At 44.6% G+C, this 21,586-nt stretch overlaps 1 protein-coding gene and 1 long non-coding RNA gene across 2 annotated transcripts in view; one reads left to right on the forward strand and one right to left on the reverse strand.

Annotated features, from left to right (window-relative positions):
* OSTM1 (osteoclastogenesis associated transmembrane protein 1) overlaps positions 1–21,586 on the forward strand; it is a 61,524-nt gene that overhangs the window by 13,608 nt on the left and 26,330 nt on the right. The gene's annotated exons all lie outside the window — the stretch shown is intronic.
* On the reverse strand, positions 3,796–21,582 carry LOC125430924. Its single transcript, XR_007244258.1, has 3 exons — positions 21,405–21,582; positions 18,450–18,566; positions 3,796–6,651 (listed from the first exon to the last, which is right to left on the reverse strand). It is a non-coding gene; the product is annotated as an uncharacterized LOC125430924 (long non-coding RNA).

Genomic DNA, 21,586 nt, shown 5'->3' on the forward strand with positions numbered 1-21,586 from the left:
TTTTAGCATGCTCTTTTACAGGGGATAAAGTCAACTCCCTCCCCCAGTAATTGCCAGCATGAATGAATTTTGCTCAGGATTTCATTCCTACTCAGCTTTCTTTCTTTCTTTCTTTCTTTCTTTCTTTCTTTCTTTCTTTCTTTCTGTCTGTCTGTCTGTCTGTCTGTCTTTCTGTCTGTCTTTCTTTCTTTCTTTCTTTCTTTCTTTCTTTCTTTCTTTCTTTCTTTCTTTCTTTCTTTCTTTCTTTCTTTCTTTCTTTCTTTCTTCTGTCTGTCTGTCTGTCTGTCTGTCTGTCTGTCTGTCTGTCCCACCAATTCTTTCTTTCTTTCTTTCTTTCTTTCTTTCTTTCTTTCTTTCTTTCTTTCTTTCTTTCTTTCTTTCTTTCTTTCTTTCTTTCTTTCTGTCTGTCTGTCTGTCTGTCTGTCTGTCTGTCTGTCTGTCTGTCTGTCTGTCTGTCTGTCTGTCTGTCTGTCTTTCTGTCTTTCTGTCTGTCTTTCTGTCTTTCTTTCTTTCCATGCCATCTTTTTCGTGAGTGCCTGAAGGAAGGGGTCAAAGATACATTGTTCTTTCCCTCCTCCCCTTTGCAACCATGTTAATAAATTAATTCACCTTTCATTACTCCTACACGCATCAAAACCTCAGCTTTGTGTTTTGCGGACTGACCCCTGGTCCTTTTACTTTTGTGGGTAAATTGCCCCCATGCTAAAGCTGGGGGCACTTTTTAAATTCAGCTCCCCATAGTCCTACCCGGGTTTGTAATCCGTCAAAAAGCCGTTGATTGCTGCAAGCGTTACTTTTCATTAGGAAAACTTCGAAGCAATTTGATAGAACCCGGCTCAATGAATACATTCACCCCCAAATGCTCCCCCCCCCTTCCCCTCTTTCTTCGCCTGTACTTGATGAGTTTCTCTGGCACAAATCAGTCCTTGCAGGCACAGAATGGGCAATCCCTTGATCCCCATCAATTGTCATCCAGAGTTTGGGCCACTTTGACCGCCAATAGTGGGGAAGTCAGAGCTAATCCTCAGAAGGAATCACGGGAAAAGAAAAGCAACAATAACTAAGTCAAGCGTAAAAAATGAAAGAGAAATCTCTATTATCACCCACTACATTTCCCAGCGATGTACTGAAAAAATCAGCTCGTTTGTCATTCGAGTCAGACACCCGGAGAAGAATATGGGGTCGTGGTGGGTTGGTAGACTCACACGACGTCAGGAGCAATATTTGAGAGCAAAAAGCCTCTTCATTTGCCAAATCCTCCTCACATCCGCCATAACCATTAAATACAGACTGACTTTATTCTGTATGGGAAGGACAAGGGGGTGGGGGGAAGGAGCCCTTCGCCACATATCTAGACAAAAAAGTCCAAACAGCTCGGCATAGTCAGGCGAGGTGGAAGAAATGGGAAAGCTCCCGGCCTCCTCCTCCTCCTCCTCCAAATGAATAAATGGCTGGGGATGGGAGCGAGAGAGAGCATGGGGGCCGGGTGGGGGTGTCTGTGGGTGCGAACTGCGAAGGACGTGGGCGTTCGGGTGAGGACAGAACCGGTGTGCCTCATGCTGTATTTCACAGAGGGGAGTCTTGGGTTCCAAGAACATTGACAGGGAAAGCGAGTGTGTTTTGTGCAGGTGTGACGGGACGAGTTTGATATTCTGCTTCAGAGAGGGAAGCCCCCTCTCCAAATGTTTGTGTGTGCAGAGACAGAAAGAAAATTCGTCTGCGTCGGCTCGTGTGTTGGAAAAATGTGATGTCAGGCAAAGTTCGCCCTAAGCCAAAACAATGTGACTTGTAGCAAAAGACTACAGGGGGAGAGGGATTTGTGTGAGAAGGCTGCGGTAGGTTCATATAGCAAGAAGGCATGAAATGTGTGCGTTTCTCGGAGGAGTTGAATTGGCACAATGGAAAGACTGAAAGCGGGAAAGATGTGTGTGTATTTGCAGCAAAGAGCCAGAGTAGAGGGGGCGCCAAAGAGAAGAGGTGGAATGCATATGGGAGAATCATCCAGTACAATATTACGCTTTGTATGGGATTGTGACAGAGAAAGCCGGAAATATCCTGATGAGATCAAGGAAATAAGTTGAGCATAATTCACAAAGGCAAGCAATATGAAGTGTGCTTGCAATGACACAGACCCCGGTGAATGTGTGTATAAAGTGCTACGAAGTCGCAGCTGACTTATGGCAACCCAGTAGGGTTTTCAATGCAAGAAGTGGTTCGCCATTGCGTAGCGACCCTGATGTTCCTTGGTGATCTCCCGTCCGCACACTATCCAGGTCTGCCATGCACAGCCAGCTTCTGAGATCTGAGAAGATCAGGCTAGCCTTGCCTAGACCATCCAGGCCAGGTCTCAAGGCCCCCGACGTGGTTGGTGAATTCAGGAAACCACCCAGAGCACCTGTGACCAGGAGGTGAAAGCACGTGTTCCGGCTGGGCGCCATCTGTGTAAAAGCCTGTGGGCTTTTCCTTCTCAAAGATCACTGTGTGCCTTGCATCCCTGGACAGCCAGGATGCGTGCAAGGGCCATGCTGCTTCTCAGAGGGAGCTGAAAGCCTCCTGCTCCTTCGCGCGTATTCGAATAAGAGGCGAGGGAGGCGCCCACATGCCCCTCACACTTGTCTGCCCCGCTCTTCTTTTAATCCCGTCGGCGTTGACTGCCAGGAGTACGTTGGTTGCCTTGTGCTGCGTGGACGGGTGTCTGTAAGAGAGAAAGGTTTAGATGTGTGTTGGGGTGCGTGGGTGAGTTGGGTGCTGTGGTTGATACATAATACCCGCAACCACGAGGAAAGTCGGTGAGGGGTGTGCTTTGTCGGAGACCACAAGGGAGCTGCCTCCACAGCTGGAAGGCTCAGGGTCGAGAGACCGGCCTCTGGGCTCGTGTGAGGGGAGCAGGGTGCACGCGCGCGCCTGTGGCACGGGCAGCGCGTCCCCGAGGAAAGAAACTGTACCGTCGGGGAATCGGGAGTGATGGACACATGAAGGGCCCGCTATGTCTCCCCCCCCGCCCCCGCCCCCGCCCCCGCCCCGCTCGGAGCCTTCTTGCCTGCCTGCCAGCACGCAAAATTCCCACCCTCTGGCGGGTCTGGTCAGCTTTTGGCCCTGTACGTGGGGGGGGGGGATGAGGTAGGGGCCGTGCTGCTAGGAAGAGGAAAGGAGGACCCCACTGCAAGGAAGAAGAGGGGGGGGGAGTCTAGAGCAGGGGTAGGGAACCTGCGGCTCGAGAGCCGCATGCGGCTCTTCTGCCCTTGCACTGCGGCTCCACGAGCTGAGCCACTGGCCCCCATCCTTGCCCGCACACCAACTGCCCGCAGCCGGCTGGGTTGCACTGCGGGCTTCCCCTCTCGCCCGCCCCATTGGAGCAGGGCGGGTGCTTTCCCGCCGGCCCCATCCTTGCCCGCCCTGCAGGCAGCAGGGCGGACACATCCATGCGCTTCTCAGAATGAACGGAGTAAAAGGTAAAAAAACCCCAATATATACAGTATTATCTTTATTTTAAATGTCAAAAATTATTTGCGGCTCCAAGTGTTTTCTTTTCCCATGGAAAACGGGTCCAAATGGCTCTTTGAGTGTTAAAGGTTCCCTACCCCTGGTCTAGAGAGACCCTGACACGCACAATTAACCAATCTCAGGGTGTGATTCCCTTTACTCCTCAGCCAAGCAAGAGGCGACGCTTAGCAGTCGACCGGCCAAGCGCTGGGGTGAATGCTGGAGGATCTGGCTGAGACTAGTAAACAACTTGATAGACTGGACAACCCCCCAGGTTCACGGGAGGACACGGCCCCGACCCTTTCTTTTGGAACTATCTCAGCAGGTGGGCTCGGGGGTTCCTTTAAAATGCAGGGATGTTGCTTCTTTTGGGCCATTCTTAAGTCATCTGGGCCATGGGGGAGAGAAAAGAGGGTAGCGTCAAAATACATTAATTTCACAGTACTCATTTGACCTTAAAACATTGCTATCCAAAGTACTACAAATAAACATACGTTAATTGAACTTTCTGACTCATAATAAATTATTACAGTTCATTTTGATCCATTTCTGTTTTTAGAAGTTTCAGCTTTAGTGTTAAAATTAAATCGGTCCACCTGCACATGGGACAGAGAACGAACTGATTTTTATTTTGTTTTACTGTATAGGATTTAGGGAGAAATCTACTTTCTACAGGTCTACTACATAGTGTAGTTTAAATCTCTCTCTCCGCCCCTCCCCCTTTAGCATTACAAACGGTGAGGAAATATGCAAATTTCTGCTGGTCGTCCTGCTTGGCGGCTTCTGTTCTTGAGCACCAAGTTCTCCTAGGAGAAGGTGGACTTGACGATTTTATCCCGTTTTGAGCTTCAAAAAAGGGCAGTCCAACCTACAGCAAATGCTAACTTGCTGAATTGCTTTCTTATGGGTCTCTAGCAACTAAGCGATGTGCGCAACTGATGAAGCATTTTCCCCCTTCGTGGTCGTATTGGTGAAGGGCTGCAGCTTCCTTTTAGACTCTTGAAGAGGTCTGTGCCACTCAAACGTTTGTGCAGATACATCTTCGCAGGTCGAATGCCGGAGGAAACCCATTCGCCCTGATATAACAAGGCTTATTTACACCTACTTTTCTGGAACCGTTAGCAGGCCAGAAAGGAAAGTGGGGAGATGCGCTTAAATGGCACCCCCCTCCCCAAAAAAGAATTGTTTAAAATAAACGCTGGAATTTGTTAGAGCCTGCTTTCCTATAAAGAAATTGTCAGTGACTGGCTACCTAAAGTGGCCAAAGTGCAGTCAAGTAAGTTTTTTTTTTAAGAGGAAGTAGGTGGATGATCCCAGACTGACTGTAAATGAGTCTTCCAGAAATCTTTCCTTCTGGCCGCGTCGGATTCCGAACATGCGTCGAATTTTGATAAACCCACGTATCCTGATCGTATCCTCGACACTGACTCAACAAAAAACTATTTTGCAATGGCCAATTTTGGCTCAACTTGGGGAGGGGGTGACCGGGCTGGGGACGAGGGTTTTTTTTTGTTTTGAAACCACGCAGCAAATGTTGACTGCTCAGTCGTGATTTCCAGCCGCGGGGAGAGAATTGAAGCGGGCGGGGGGGGGGGGGCTTTGGAAGGGCCAAGGGCTCCCCCACTCAGCGGCGTGGGTTGTTCAGGCGGCCAGTGGGCCGTCGCTGGCGGCTGCCGCTTTCTTTGGAGCCGGAGTGGCCGCTTCTGCTGACAGGCAACCTTTCGACTGCGGTGTCCTGGCCCGGATTTACATAAAAGCGCGCCCTGCGCATCCTGGCGGCGGCTGCGAAGGGTGCTTGACGAGCGCGGGAGGCCCTCTGCGAGCCCTAATTAGTGATTTTTGTCCTCTTGTTACTGGGCTCAGCATCTCATGCAAATGAACTCTTCAGCGCAGGCACCATCACCCTCTCTCTCCCTGCTCCAGAATTAACTGACTCTTATCTTTAATTATATGCCTCTGAACTTCGCCGAGCCCGGCTAGCTTTTTATCTTGATTACTCTAATCAATAAGAAATGATAGAGTAGAATTATAAACTCTATTGGCTTTTTAAATGTTGCCGACAAGCCCTCTAGATAGATGCGCTTCCCTTTCATTGTTATTTATTAACACGATCTTCAGCCAACAGGGGATGCAAATAGGGAAATGAACGCGGGGGGGGGGGGGAGAGGCGTTATTACACGCAAGTGCCCCCTCGCTGACTCGTCTTCCTTCCTCTCCCGTGCAGACGTTTATCGACTCCAGCCGGGTTGTTAGCGTTATATTTAAATGGGAGAGGAGAAAAATTCTCGGGGTGTTTTTGCAAGTGGGAACACCGATAAGAGACTTTTCTTCCCCCTCCCCCCCGTCTTTCTTCCATTGGGCCACGACAACTGCTTCATTATCTCTCTCTGCTGCAGGTTGGTAATAAAGACGGACACCTTCTTGTTTGTAACGAGGAGTGAGACTCCTTCAGCAACACGAGGATTGATCCCGTTTCCTTATGCTATGCTTGCACCATCAACCCCCCCAAAAGTACATCAGTGTTTAAATAAAAAAAAAATCATTCAAGTTACTGGCCTTCATGAAGGTCTCACATCCTTGAATTCTTTCTACGGTTACAAGTATTGCAAGTTTGCTTTACAAAGGTCGGTCTGGGTCTGTTTCCTGCACCCTGGGGTGGTGGCGGCGGTGACTATGCCAGAGAACGTCTAAACCCCTCGTGCCTGTGGCGGCACTGGGGATAATCAACCTACCCCCCACCCCCCAATTCCTTCATTGGTCATGTGACATAATCTGAACCGAAGAAGAAGGGAGAAAACGATCTAAAGAACACCCTGCTGCCAATTAAAGACGCGGATCTTGAAAAACAGCAGCCAAATCTCCAGCTGCTGATTTCTGTTAAAAATGAAGTTATTGGATATTCCACCAGTAGGAAAAAAATGGCAGAAGGGACACACTCCTCTCTTTAAGAACCGCAACAGTGTTTCACACCCTCTTTCTCTAGACTGCGAATGACAGAGGAAATGAAAATCAGAGGAGGAGGGTGCAGAGGCTCCGGTGTTCTCGGCCTCCGTGAGCAGCGGGCGCGGAGATCTGGCAAACGCATCATCTTGCCGAACCACACGGGGTATCCCGCAGCGTCCTGGGGCATCTTACAGGCCGGGACCACAATCAAGAGGGCATCACACACTAAGTGAAAAAACAAACAAACAAATAAAATGCATTTGTGTGTCTCCCGTTCCTCAGCAACATGTCCCTGGCGCGAATAAGCCCCATTGGACACCGAGGGGTTTTTACATCTGACTAAATTGCAGCGCGGAAGAAGGGCTGCAGTGGAGTGTGAGCTGTTGTTGGCAAGAGTCGAGCCCCCCGTAGGCGAGCCAGAAAGCCGATTGATTCCCACCCGCGAAAGCTCAGGCAGGCCGCAGGCGGAGAAGGGTCGTTTTTTACTCCTCCTCGCCTCCCCCTGCAACTATCGCAGCGCCGCTCGGTTGGGGCGGTGAACAATACGCGGAAAGTTGCGTCCTCCTTCAGCGCGGCACTCTTGGCTGTGGGGGAGGAGGGGCGGGCAGGGCTTAACGCAGCCAAATCATGTCGAAATCTCTCCTCTTCCTAGCAACATCCTCGTTATTAGGAATGATGACTAAACTGCCAGGATTATTCTGGACTGTAAGTTATCAAGAGCCCACTAATTTCACATTAAAACCCATTGACTGCAACAGCGTGATTGAAGGGTTTTTAACAATTAACATAATCAGAAAATGAGCGGAGATAATTTTTATTCAACTCATTACTTTTTAATCATGTATTTCTTTTAATTAATATCGTCTCGGTGAAAATAACAAAAAAATGAGGGGGGGGGGGCGGGGGAGTCTACACTGCCGGTCCTGGCGGCGAAAGTGAAATAGTCGAAGGCACTTTTCAGTCTCACGCCAAACCGCAAGATTACGAACTGTAGTAACTTGCGCTGTGTGTGTGTGTGTGTGTGTGTGTGCGCGCGCGCGCGCGCGGTAGAAGGGATGGGAAGGACATGGACCCTGCCAGAAAAATCACATTGGAAACTTTCCAGAGCGATCTATGGGCGTTTGCTCAGAAATAAGCTTCTCTGGCTTGCTGTCGGTTAGGTGTGTGTTTTAGGGGTGTGCGTGTGTGTCCCCTGGTGCGGACAAGCAGTCTAACGCGTCTCGCGGAAACTGATGTTCTTTCCTGATACCCACGCGGCTCGCAAGAAAAGAATTGGGCCAGCAGCCGGGCTCAGGAGAAACGTTTTTGGCCGAACAGCTGCCGGAACTGGTGCTTGACGGTGGTGGCGAATGATCCACTTCAAGCCCAGAGACGGGGCTGACATGATCCGGGAGGTCAGAAGGAGAAAGCAGGGGAGGAAAAGTCACTCGGAGCGGGGCGGGTGTGAAGGAACTCCTTGTGCCGGAGCTTTCCGGGTGACGAAGCCCGACCTGCCACAGTGGAGGCGGTGTCACCTCCAGCTCAGTCTCTCTTCACGGTCGCCTGCAACTGCCTCGACGTTTTGGAGGGCCTCTCCGGCTCCCGGTTTCCACCACAAACCAGCGAGGGCGGAAGGTTGCGCGCTCTTGAGCACTGAAGCCTTTGCGACGCCCGCAGGCCTCGAGGAACCATCTTCTAGCCCAAATAGGGTCAGATGTCGGACAAACTCACCGCAACGGAAAGGTCGTTTCAGAAAGCTGCCATGTTGGTCTGCAATAGAAGAGCTGGGTGTTGTTTGCAGCCAGTCGCCCCTTCGAACGCAAGAAGATTTGGGGGAAGTTTTGACTCTGGCAACTTTATACCCCGAAAACCTTGTTTGGTCCTTAAGGTACTACTGGACTCAATCAAACAACAAAGAAAGGCTCGTTTTCAGCCATCCCTCCGTTCCCACGCATCATTTCCCATAAATAATTATGCATTCATCAGGTTAATTTGACTAGCAGAGTTTACCCCCTTTCTTTCTGATGGAGACCAAGTCCTCATTTAGTTCGAGGGCAGCCGGGTGCAGATAAGTGTACTAACAACGGTATAAGGGCTGGTTGTAGGGATTTAAACTGAACCTTTTTTTGAGAGAGGGGTGGGGTGCAGAGGGCTCTGTGGGTGGGTGGGATGAACACGTCTACTAATCCCTCCCTCGGCTTATCTGAACCAAGAAACCCGCGAAGTTCACTGTGAGAAACAAGAAACAAAGTCGACCTCTCCTGGAAGAAACTGGAAATAGGTGGTCTTAGTGGCTCAGATTCAGGGGAATCTTGAAGTTTTCACATTTGAAAATGATAATGAGTTGAGAAGGGGGAAGGGAGATGCTACTGATTGCCATATGGTGGGGTGGGGGGGAGAAAATCTTTCACTCTGCAAATCTGGTGAATGGACCTTGAAATAGCTGGCATGTTCTGGCCCAGCTGTATCCCCCCCTTAAAGTTTACTTGTTTGCACCAGCAGCTGGCCCTTCCTTTTCTAAAAGGGACAACAGAGTGTAACATATTTTCTGAGAAGTATTTTTCCTTGAGTTCAGTGGGATTTATTTTCTCCAAATAAGCATTATTAGGGTGCAGTCCAGACTAGCATCCGGGAAAGCTAGGTTCGAACCCACCCTCTGCCAAAGAAACTTGCTGGGTGACCTTACATCAGTCACACACTCTCAACCTAACCCGCCACACAGGTTTAGAGTGATGGGGATGAGAATGATGTTAGCTGCTCAGGGTCCCCAGTGGGGAGAGGGGCATGGCAGAAATGAGGTAAATGAAGTGGGAACTTTCCTACTGACTTCAAAAAAAGTTGAATTGCACCCAAAGTGTGTGAGATGAGGACTTCCTAGAAAATTATAACATATGCGTAAGCAGGAAAAGTTTACTTGTGGGATTCCAATACAACTCCTTGGAACAAGAATATGGGGGGAATGGAAATTTAACAAGTATAAATTTCCATATGACATAAATGTGACCTGGTTGGGCCAGGTCATGGGTGGGGGTAACTGCCTCAGTTGGCGAGACCCCAGCAGACTCACCAGCCCAGATCAGAACCAGAGTGGGAGGTAGCCAGCTCAGCTGGTGAGCCCGCAGAGGGCTGGCCAGTCCAGATGAACACTGAAGGGGGTGAATGGCTCGCTAGGTCAGATTGGGAGTGAGCAGGTGGCTGCCTGCAGTGGTAAACCTGTAGGGGGCTCTGCAGCCCAGCTCAGGGCAGGTGGTGGCTGCCTCACCTAGTGAGGCCACAGCAGGCTTGCTAGCCCAGATCAACCCTGCAGATGGGGGTGGCTGCCTCTGCAGGAGAGTCCTCTACAGGCTGACCAGCTCAGATTGGCTTGGGATGGTGGTGGTGGTGGCTCTCCAGGTTAGATTGGGAACAGGGTGGGGCGGAGGATGGTTCATGGAGGATGGTTCATGCCAGGCCAGATCGGGAACAAGGGGGATTGCTTCAGCTGGCACATTGATGGTACCCAGATTGTACCAAAAGCCAACTTTAATCCATTTCAGATGGGTTTCTAAAGGTGGGTGTATCCTATTAAAATATATTTGTATGGGAGTAATGCTATCAGATGCATTAACTGCACATTGAATTTGCAATAATATGGAAGGGGAAAACCCAGCAGTGGCTTCAAAAGATCATGAAGTGAAAGAAGTATAGTATGGGTAGTTTGTTTGCAAAACTCAGAAGTATGAAAATAACTCCTACAAACTTTTTAAGTTTTGCTCCTCTGGTGTTCCGTGGTCATTGAACGCCACTGGCCACAACCTTCTGCCCTTTATGTTCATTCCTGTATGTATCAGTTGACACACCTCATGCATGAGCTAGGTTTTAACCCATGAATGCTTCTGATGCAATAAATGTGTTAGCCTTTAAAGTGCCACAAGGATCCCTTTTGGTTCTACTCCAACAGAATATCCTGGAATGATGCAACTGCTGATGTGAAAAAACAAAGCCAAGCTGGATCACTAGACTTAAATGTCATAATATCAGAGAGTTCTTATTGTTTTGCTTTCTCTGGAGCAAACAATTATTCTTTTTGTGGTAGAAACAGAAAATTTGGAAGAGGTATTATTCTGATAACATTTTAACGGACGAACGGATTATTGGAAGAACCAGCTCTACCAAGGAAGAATCAGCTTTGGTGCTCTAAAGGGAAGTATTGTCTCACTAGTGTTTTGAAGCTCTTTGAGAGACTTCATAAACGTGTGGACAAAAGTGATTCAGTAGACATTAGGTTTGGATCTTATACTTCTTTTTCTGCTTCCAGTCTCGCAATACTGATTTCGTTCAAGGAGCTGAAAAGTGCCTACCTAGTATAAGAAAAAGATATTCTGCTGTGAAGAACTACCTCATTGGATAAAGAGCAATGTGAGCAGATACAAGGTATAGTATTGACGCCTAGGTCATTGGTCTTCCAAAAAAAGTTTGAAGAAGTCTCTTGCTGAAGTCTTTTGAATAGTTAGCAGTCACGGGGTAAGAGGACAGGTCATCTCATGGATGAGGAACTGATTGAATGACAGGATGTAGTTTGCAGGAATTAGGGCTGCCAACTTCCAAGTAAGGACTGGAGATCTCCCAAAATTACAACTGCTGTCCAGACAACAGTGATCAGTTCCCCTTGGGAAATGGCTATTTTATTGGCATTATAAATTACAGTATTAAAAAGGGAACGTTTATCTATTAAGTGAACCCGTTGAAAAACATTAAAATATGCATTAAGTATCTATATACAGACCCTATATATAAAACACGTAGAGAAATAAATTAACCATGACTGTTTGGGAGAAAATAATTATGCTTAGCCAGGTAATGCTTCAGAAAGCTCGCAACATTTTCACAGATAAGGTCACAAAAACCATTGAGTAAAAAGTTCATAACAGTTTATGACATGTCAATATCATCTATCTCTCTATCTCAGTATCAATACTCTCTATCAAGGGATGGATATACATGGAGCGAGGGGAATCAGATACATGGAGCGAGGGGAATCTAAAAGTACATGTCAGACAATCTCAACAACAGTCATTTTACACTAGCATAGCCTATTCTCATAAGGGATATTATTATATCTGCCAAATGTCATGGCATTAGGCAGAGCATTGAAACAAGCTAGTGAGTATACTCTGTGTTGTTTGGGATCGCTCAGGATACACAAATAATTGGCACAATAATCTGACCAGTCAATTCCCAAAGACTGTGGCGAGCAACTCCCCCCCTGCATCATTCCCTGTTTCTCTCGTTCAATTAATACGTTATAGATTCTTGTGGCAGACATGTTTTGAAAGTGATCAGTTATTAGACCTACGTTGTTGAGCTTCTTATCTATGTCTACTAGCCATTTTACAGAAGCAGATTCTGACAAAAGTTGATATAAAAGGCTAGTAGAACTGTATCTGAAAGCTCTTGTCCATGCCATCAGTTCCATGTTATTTTGCCAAGTTTCTCTACATAAGGTGGCATAAGAGACACACCTTGGTGACCCCAGAATTCTTTGTAAGAAATATGACTGTGCAAAGTTGAAAGATGACTTGATTTGGGTGATCCATATTGGAGCTCCAAATAATAACTGAGGAGTGATCTTAGCATTAAAAATTCTCAGTGCAGCGGGAACAAACTGATGCCCTTTAGAGTAGAAAATCACCACATTGTTCACCTTAGCTTTGTTCTCCACTAATTTACAATGGGGAGCCCAAGATAGATTCTAGCGGAATAGGAGCCCTAAGTATCTAAATTGGCTTACTTGCTGCAAAACATGATTGTTCACTTTCCAACTACGTTTACACCTAGATTTTGCAAAAATCATAACTTTCGACTTGTCATAATTGAGAGTCATCCTGTTTGCATGACAATGGTCTGCACTGCAATTTAGTAGGCGTTTCAAGCCTACTTGAGAAGATGACAGAAGAACAGTGTCATCAGCATAGAGCAGAGTGGAGATGTGTAAAGAGCCCAGTTGTGGGGGATGGCCATCTGTTTTAGTTAAGGCTGCAGGAAGATCATGGAGAAACAGGCAAAATAGACTGGGTGCCAATGGGCAGCCCTGCTTGACCCCTCTGTTGACCTTAATTGCTTCTGTTATCGTGCTGTCCCTTGGAGTTCTTGCTTGACAAGTTGTTTGTATGGAACGCTTTGATTAAAGCAAAGAGTCTTTTTTCATATTTAAGGATTTTAATTTGTGCCATAGAAGTTCCCTATCTACTGAATCGAAGGCACCCTTCAAATCAAGAAAAGCAACATAAAGCTTACTTTTCCTTGTGCATACATATTTGCTTGCTAGATGTTGGAGGACTAGACAATGGTCTAGAATAGAGTTGCCTGCATGAAACCCAATTTGTTCTGGGCTGAGAAGCTGATGTTGGTCTGTCCAGGTCTTTAATTTTTTTAGTAGGTGTTGGCATACAATTTGCCTACGATAGATAAAAGGCGGCCTATAGTTAGAGGGACACTTGGGATCTCCTTTTTTAAAGAGAGGCAAAACTATCACTTTTAACCAGTCTTTGGAAATCATTAAGGAGTTGTTAATGGATGTAAATAATGAAGCCAACACTGGTGCCCACCAGTCTGGGTCAATTTTAAGTATTTCTGCTATGGTGTTGTCGGGACCAGCTGCTTTTTCTGATTTTAATTGGTGAATTAATTCAGTGACCTCTTGATTGTTAACTGGGGCCCAGTAAGGCAGATCCTTGTCTGGGGTCATGCTGGAGACTTGGCCGTTCTCTCAGTCAATAAAAAAGATTTCAGAGTAATATTTTTGCCATAATGAGGGAGTAATATCAGCTGCTATCAGGAGATTTTGATACATGCCCTTGTTTGTTAATAGCCAAAATTATAACTTTCTAATTGAGCTTCAGTAGTTTATTAATAAGGATATATGCTCCATTAAGGACAATTATATACTGTCCCCTCTTTACTATAGCTCTTTTATCAATGAGAATGGAAATTAAACCACTACATTTAGAGAAACTGAAATCTGTATAGGTGTGCCAACTCTTAACCCAGAGACAGCACCTGTGGTTTTAGAACATGTAAGCAATGGGAGACATTGTCAAGGAATCAGATGGATTTCATCAATCGGTTCTATAATGGCCCACTTTCCAGACCTGGAATTCTAACTGAGAGCGTAGGACAGAACCAAAGGTGAGAGATCAAATGTGGGTACTGTTCCTGAACAATGTCACACCACCCTTCAACAAATATATAATTTTCTTTTTAAAAATGCTACAGTGGTAAAGCTCAAAAGCAGCAAATTTAATTTTATTTGGCCAAAAGATCAGGTGCTTCTTCATTAACATGCATGAATCTTCTGATATGTAGTTAGTAAATCAGAGCCTTAAAACACAGCCACTGTAAAGGATATATGGTAGCACAATTCAAGCTCTTCCAGATTCAGTCTCCAGTTTTGCCATCAGAAAGGCAGATCCAGGACACTTAGAACTATTTTACACCTACATGGCAAACAGTTTCCACTTACGTTTCCCTTAACAAACATGTAACATGAAAGAGTAACATGGCTAAATATTCACAAATACATGCTGGGGAGATGCAATCAACACAAGCTCCTTAGCACTGCATACTGCCTGCCCTTCATACTTCATATCCATAGAATGTGACCATTTCTGCTGTTATTAAAAGTTCTTCTATTCGGTTTTTACCAAGTTCCATTTCAAATTCTTTTATCCATCTAGCATTTTTGTTATAATCTTTTTAATTTTCCACAGATCTTTCCAGAACTGAGTTGTTTCATTTCTGTCTGGCTTTTCATCTTTAATATTTCTATTGCCATTAATACTTTGGTAGAATTGCCTCTGGTCTGATCGAAATAGTTGACTTGGTGAAACTGGATGATTCGTGCCTTGTAGCAGTCAATTTTCTCAGCAATTTCCCCAGCAATTTGTTGATTTACTGTTTCCAATACTTCACTGATTTTTCTGGTGTTTAGCAAATACTTTTAAAATTAAACCTCTGTTGATCTTTACATTCTTCAATTTTTGCTCTTTCGTGTTCTTTAAATTGCTTGCATCTGATAGTATCTGTTTATCTTGGCCTTCAGTCTGATCTTCCACTTTGGCTCTAAATGTGATTTTGATTTTCTAATTTCACTGCCCAGTTCTTCTGTAACTATCACTGCTGTGCAATAGATAATCTGATTAGTCTGTCCAATAGATGCTATTTCAATTAGTGTGAGTGCCTTGTTGACATATTTCATTACAGGTGTTAAATGTTTTTTAGGCACTCCCTTCAGGGCTTGCAATCTCTGTGTTTCTGCTGCTGGGCATGCTCTACAATTTTCTCTCTTAATTCTTATTCTTTAACATTCAGTTCTTGGTTTGTTTCAATTCTGATTACCTCTAGCTAGTAAAACACTTTTTTAGTATTGTTTTCAGATCTTTTGTTTTCCCAACTTCTTGACATTTCTATATCCCTGAACATCTTATGTCTTGTGATGAATCACCTTTCGTCAGATCACCTTTATTAAGCAATTTTTGAATCTGGATAACAAACATTTGTTTTAAGTAGTCTCTCTTTGTTGGTTCGGATTTATAATAGCAGGTCATAACAATATGATTTTCACACATAGTGGATTTTTGTCACTTCTGTGGTTGTTCTTCCAGTAACCCTGCAGGGCTAGGCCCTGGTTGCTCAGCCATAGCGCCTGAGCATGTAGCCCACTTGCTTGATGGATGCCGAGGGATCCTAGCATCTGATGAGGTCCTTGTTGACCCGGACAATGACTGATCCAGTATGAGATTCTTTTTCTGTTTCTCACCATGGTTAATGAGTTGGAGATAGTCTCACTCTTTAGCTGAGACCTATCTGGCATGGATGACTCTTCTGGTAAAATACACTACCTCCAGTATATCTCTCAACTTCATTAAAGCACACAAGCCCCTCCCCCAAAGCAAGGGGATTTCCAAGGAGGGTACTATTGTTGTTAATATGTATTTATTTGTTTGTTTATTTATTTCATAGATTTGATATACCGCCCCATCCCCTAGGGGCTCTGAGTTATTATGCTGAGTTAATAGAGTTGAGTAGCGAGCTGTCAGTTCTGAGAAATACAGAACTTGTTCCATACAAGCTTTTCTTTCACTTGGACATTGGTGATACGTGGCTATTTTGAGTATTGGAACGACAAATGGATGCTACAGGTCTAATATCTTATGTACAGTGATTAAGAGTTTTGTTAAGTACCTGCATTGTTTTATATGTTTTATATGTTGTTGAACCTTTATCCAGCTGCACATTAGTTACCATATATACACAATATACCTCTACGAATGGTTCATGTCTTTTCAATTGTCTTTACAATGTGGTACATTTGCATATACCAATAAGTTCATTTGCCTTGCGTCTGTATATGCAGTCCATGTTTTCCAGGCTTGGCTGGCCTTAGATTTTTAGACTGTGTTTTGACTGTATATTTTTGCTACTCAGATAGTTCTGAGAAATATCAATCTGTTGTTCTGTGAATAGTTAAAGGAGCACATAAAGAAGACTGTGGATGAGGAAGTCCAAGTTGCTTTTCAAAAAGTGAACATGATATTAACATTTATCACTGTGCACATTATGGTGGTTAAGAGCAAAAATTTTACTACAAAACTTTGCTTATGAGAGACATGCTTAAATGCCCCCCCCCCCCCATTTTATTCTTTAGGGAAGGATCGTCCTGTTCTCTTGTCATGAAAGATATCTAGTATAACAGGTTTTCTTTCATTTTATAATGAATGGCCCAATTATGGCTTAATTAGATGCATATGAGTAAAGCAACAGTCGCTTGTCAAAATCCTTAGAAATGACATACCATTAAATTGCTCATATGTAGAATCCCTTTAAAATCATGTAAACTTATTTCAAGAGAACTCTTCAAAATAGAGTGATTGCTTATTAAAACCGAGCTCTTTGCTAGTTATGCTTTCACCAACAGAATCTCTTCCTTTTTCTGCAAATAAAGCAAACAGGTGCATTAAAATACCATTTTTATTGTGTTAAATTAAATGTAAACATTTCAAGGCAAGAAGAAGCTTCCAAAGATGCCTTTTCCATTAGATTTGCAATTAGAAATTACAAAATAAAAAATTTAATTCTTCTCTCTTCATTTCAATTTAGAGTGAAGATAGTAGCAGTATAATGTGAATCCTGCTCCAACAATTGTGATTAATCATGCCAAATCTGTCATTTTTTTTTAAATCTGCAAAGTTAATTCTGGGAACAGCATTTTCATTGGTACCAAACCTTACATTTTGCATTGTTGTGATATCTGAATTCTTGTAACATTTTATTACTTTCAAGTAAAACTGATACAGGATTGTGGTATTTTAATTTTTCCCTACAGTCTCTGTAAACTAGATATCATCTGCAACCTGAAAAACTATGTCACACTCATCAACCTCATTGGGCGCCCTCAAGGTGTAGCATTATGGGAGAAGGAGAGAATGTTCGATCTCAGTCCACTTTTTCCACCCCACGCAAGTTTTATAAACCTCTACATGTTCCTGGTTTAATTATATTTTCCTTAAACTTAAAAGTTCCAGATAAATAACAAATCTATCTTCGGACCATGTACAAGGTGGTACAGATTTACCTGAGTATACATATTACTGAACTCTCTGGAAGCTTTTGAGTAAAAATACATTGGATTGGGCTGTTAGTCACATCAATATATCTTTTATAGAAAATTTGTGCATTTGAGTGTCTGTGTACTCAAAAAAAGCTTATAAAGCAAAACAACCATCCAATCTGGAACCAGCTAATCTGCAGTGATCTTAAGTACACCATTTCTTTACCAAAACAGAATAAGATCATGTAATTTCAGAAATTAATTTGAATGTGCTACCGAAGGGTTTGTTTTACTGATTTTACCATTGACTGTGGTTGTTTTCACAGTTTACTATTTAAATAGTATTTTAATATTTTATGAGCATTGTGTAGTGCTTTGAAGTTAGGGAATAGGCCATAAGACAGATTAATAATAATAACATTTATTTGTTTAGAACATGAATGTAACTTCCCTATGTTAAATGGTGCTCAAAGTGGCCTATTATATAAAATATATAATAAAAAGTCAATTATCATAATCAGCAGATAATAAACATAACAAATTTGGTGTAAACAATGAGAGGAACTCAATAAAATTGTTGATAAAATAATATTAAACACCAAAGAAAATGGAAGAATTAAGGCTGATAACTGTCTTGTGGTAGAGGATTAAACTATATAGAGTCATGAAAGAGAACTATAACATCTACCAGAATAAAGTAAAATGGCAAGTTAAAATGCATCAAGATAAAAAAGGACAGCCCCCACCCCAAAACCCACTTACAAATGGTAAAGATCAAGGTGATGACAGTGGCATGGCCATTCAGTAAAACTACAAAAGCATGGATTTTTAAAATGTCTTCTTCACCTGGTATCTCATGTGGAATGAGAGTGCTGGGCTATGGATGTACATGAGAAAAAAATTAAAATTCGGTATCATGATTTATGAAAAGGAAGGGGTATTGATTTTAAGAATGTTCAGAAATGTTGATGCCACATCATGATGTTTCATTGGGTTCCATTTTCATTAAGATCAGATCAGATGTCATTAGAACATAAAAAGAACCATGTTGGATCAGATAAAAACCCCATCAAGTCCAGCATTCTGTTCACATGGTGGTTGACCAGCTGCCTCTAGGAACTCCATAAGCGGGATAAGTGCAACACCATCCTCCTGCCTGTGGTCTCCAGAAATTTATATCTCTGCTTGTTTTTTTATGAGCAGAAAATGGCAGATTTTCCTGAGCAGATGTTTTTTCATCAAACAGTATCAACATTTAGTCCACCATATTTTTTAAAGACTTCCTAAGTTCCAAGTGAATTGGATAAAGTGGTTTGAGCCAGCGGCGAAGCTCCCAGGGGGTGGGGGTGGGTGGGGTGCGCGATGCACCGGGCGCACAAATTTGGGTTACGTGGGGGGGTGCAAAATCCCGCCGCCCCCTCCCCCTTTCCCCTGCCCCCCCCCCCCACGCACTTACTTTAGAAAACCGAGCAGGCTGGAGAACAGGCCTTCCTGTTCTGGTGGGAAAAGGTACCCTGTTAACTGAAGGCATTCACAGGGGTCGCCTAAGACTCTCTGCATCAGTGTTCTCCATCTGTAAAATGGATAAATGTTAGGGTTGGGGGTCACCACAACATGAGGAACTGTATTAAAGGGTCGCAGCATTAGGAAGGTTGAGAACCACTGCACTAGGGGAAAAGGATGAAGGAAAGGCTAACTAGTCATAATAATAAATTATTCAGACCAGTGTGTCGAGAGAAGCATTATCCAAACAGGATCTGTACAGCCAGGACTTAACATAATTGAAGCCATGATCAACAAGAGTAGCACACAGGCAGCACAAAATGGCCAATGTAATGGATGACTGCAGTTTCAAATTTCCCTTCCAGAAAGATGGTGTGATTGGCCAAGACAAATTGTCTGATTGTCCTAAGGCTAGGATTGGCTGTGAGAAATGCTGTTTCCCAGGGAATAGGGATGAACACTTTTTGGGAGGGACAGGTCAGGCAGGTTCTGCTAAATTCCTGGTAATTAATTTTTGATGTTAAGAGATCTGGGAGTCATTCTGGGAAGACTTTGACTGCCTCAGATATAGCCTACGACCCAATCAGGCACCAAATAAATCAAACAACTTTTAGGTTCAGTGGTAGCCAATTGTACAATCCCTATTTAGGGGCAGGGAATTCCTCAGGGGCACGAACTTGGGAAACCTACTTGTGGGATAGAAGAAGGGAGAACCATGTATGCTGCGCTTAGTTCCTTAGAGGAAGGTAAAAGAATAAAAATATCATAAACACAGGGGAATCCCCTAAACTGATGTCATTTAATAGGCAAGGTGCCACCAATGGCAACCCTGTTTCTGGTCGCTAGTCAACTAACTTCAGAAGATGGGAGTGCACATAGCAGCGTTTGAATTGAAAATGTTCATTTATTTATTTAGAACACTTATATATGCTGTCTCTCTTGAGATGTGATTGAGACATTTCATAAAGTAGAACACTACCAAATACCTATAGGACAAAGGCATAACAGTTATCAGAAATAAACAAGCCACAAATGAGTCAGAGCATCAAACAGTATAAAACAACAGCCTCCAAATGACACTCATAAAAATCGTCAGTGTAGAAGAAGCCCATAAAAACAGTCCCACCCCCTCTACCTCTTCTTATGCAGTGGTGATGCCAGCTGGCGGGGGGGGGGGCCTTGGGCCAGCCCCTCCTCCTCCTCCTGCCACTACTGCATAAGAAGCCCAAAGAGTTTGCTTAAACTTTAATTATGTTTAGCTTAGTTTCAAGTGAGCGGCCTGGAGGACACTGGGGACAAGGCCAGGGAAAGGGCACCCTCCTTGGCCTTCTCCCCGTCTCCTCCCATGCTCCTCCCATTGCAAAGCCAGGATCCCACTTAGCAAAGTGGGGGAGGGGGCACTATAAAACTCTCCCCATCTTCACAGGCACCCTGCTGGCTCCTCTCCCTTTGGAAAGCTGGGATCCAATTTTGCAAATGGGTGGTGCCTACTGAGATTGGGAGGACTGTCACCTTCACAGGCACCCTACTGGTCTCCCCCCCACTTTTGCAAAGAGGAATTCACATTTGCAGAGAGGGGGTGCCTATAGAGATAAGGGGATGCTGGCTGTCCCTCCTTTGCAGAGGGGATCCAGCTTTACAAATGGAATGAGGGCTATTGAGATGGGGATGGTCTCCCCATCTTTACAGGCAACCTGCTGCCCTTCCCCCCTTGCAAAGCCAGGATCTAACTCTGTAAATAGAAAGATACCTATGAAAATGGGGAAAACTCTCCCCATCTTCCAGTGAGGTAGGTATAGATTTTTTATGGGGAAGGTTCGGAGGCGCACCCCCCCACTTGCCCCTGGGGGCATGGTCACACCTCCCCAAGCCCCGCCCCCAGCCTCAGTGCTTATAAAAGCAGTTCTCCAAGGCCAGGGATGGCAGACTTCCCCTGCCCCACCCCCCACCAGCTGGGCTCCCAGCCAGCAGTTGGTGCAAAATCTGAGTTTTGTGCCCCTCACCCCATGGGCTGCCACTGTGATGCTGGATCCACCCCCAAACAGCGTCACTTTCAATGGTGTTTAGACTAGGGAGTCCAGATTCTCCTTTTAAACCAATTTTAAAGAAAGACTCAGTCCCCAGTTGTGTCGGCTGACAGGTGCGGATGTTTCAGTGGACATCTCTCACCCTGAAACAGGGACCGCAGATTCTCCCTTTAAATCCCTGTCAAGGGGGATGGATTTAAAAGGAGAATCTGGGGAAATTTGGGGGTGCCTGCTGTCAGGGGTGCAATTGTTAAGCTAGAAGCACCAAATTTTCAGGATATCTTTAGGAGACTCTTCTTCTGATATCACCCAGGTTTGGTAAAGTCTGGTTCAGTGGATCCAAAGTTATGGTGTAGCCCCCATCTTCTATTAGCTCCCATTGGGAGTCCATAACTTTGGACCCCCTGAACCAAACCTCACCAAATCTGGGTGGTATCATCAGGAGAGTCTCCTGAAAGATCCCTGAAATTGTGGTGCTGCTAGTCTAAAAACTGCACCCGCTGCAGGCCAAAAACCGAAAAAACAGGTAAAAATACAAGAAAACCACAAACGGGTGGCGGAGCTTCGGAGATGTAATTGAGGAGGGGGTTTGAACCCAAGGACCCCCCCCCCCATTTACGTCCCTGCCATCTTCACAGGCATCCTCCTGCCCCCTCCCCCATTTCCTGTAGATACTGCCCAGTGGGGAATCAAACCGAATTCTCCAAATCGGACCTCGCCACCACATTATGCTGTTTACTAATGTTTGCATATGAACATTCTTGATCTCGTACAATTGTTCTGCCTGGTGGATAAGTGGATTTCTAACGAACTGCAAATAATAATAATAATAATAATAATAATAATAATAATAATAATAATAATAATAATAATATTCTTACTCTAGATAACGCCATCCACTTATCCCACGCCTGAAAACCGGAGACCCAGGTTGGCCCCGCCTCTAATTCCCAGCAGCCAATGAGAGGACGCGTTAGAGTCAGTTCCTGAATGTTGACAATCTTTCTCCAGGCTCCACGTGACCGTGTTTGGCTTCTTCCAGCGGCCCCGATAGGAAGGAGGT

The sequence above is a fragment of the Sphaerodactylus townsendi genome, linkage group LG01, assembly GCF_021028975.2.
Source record: "Sphaerodactylus townsendi isolate TG3544 linkage group LG01, MPM_Stown_v2.3, whole genome shotgun sequence".
Taxonomy (NCBI): domain Eukaryota; kingdom Metazoa; phylum Chordata; class Lepidosauria; order Squamata; family Sphaerodactylidae; genus Sphaerodactylus; species Sphaerodactylus townsendi.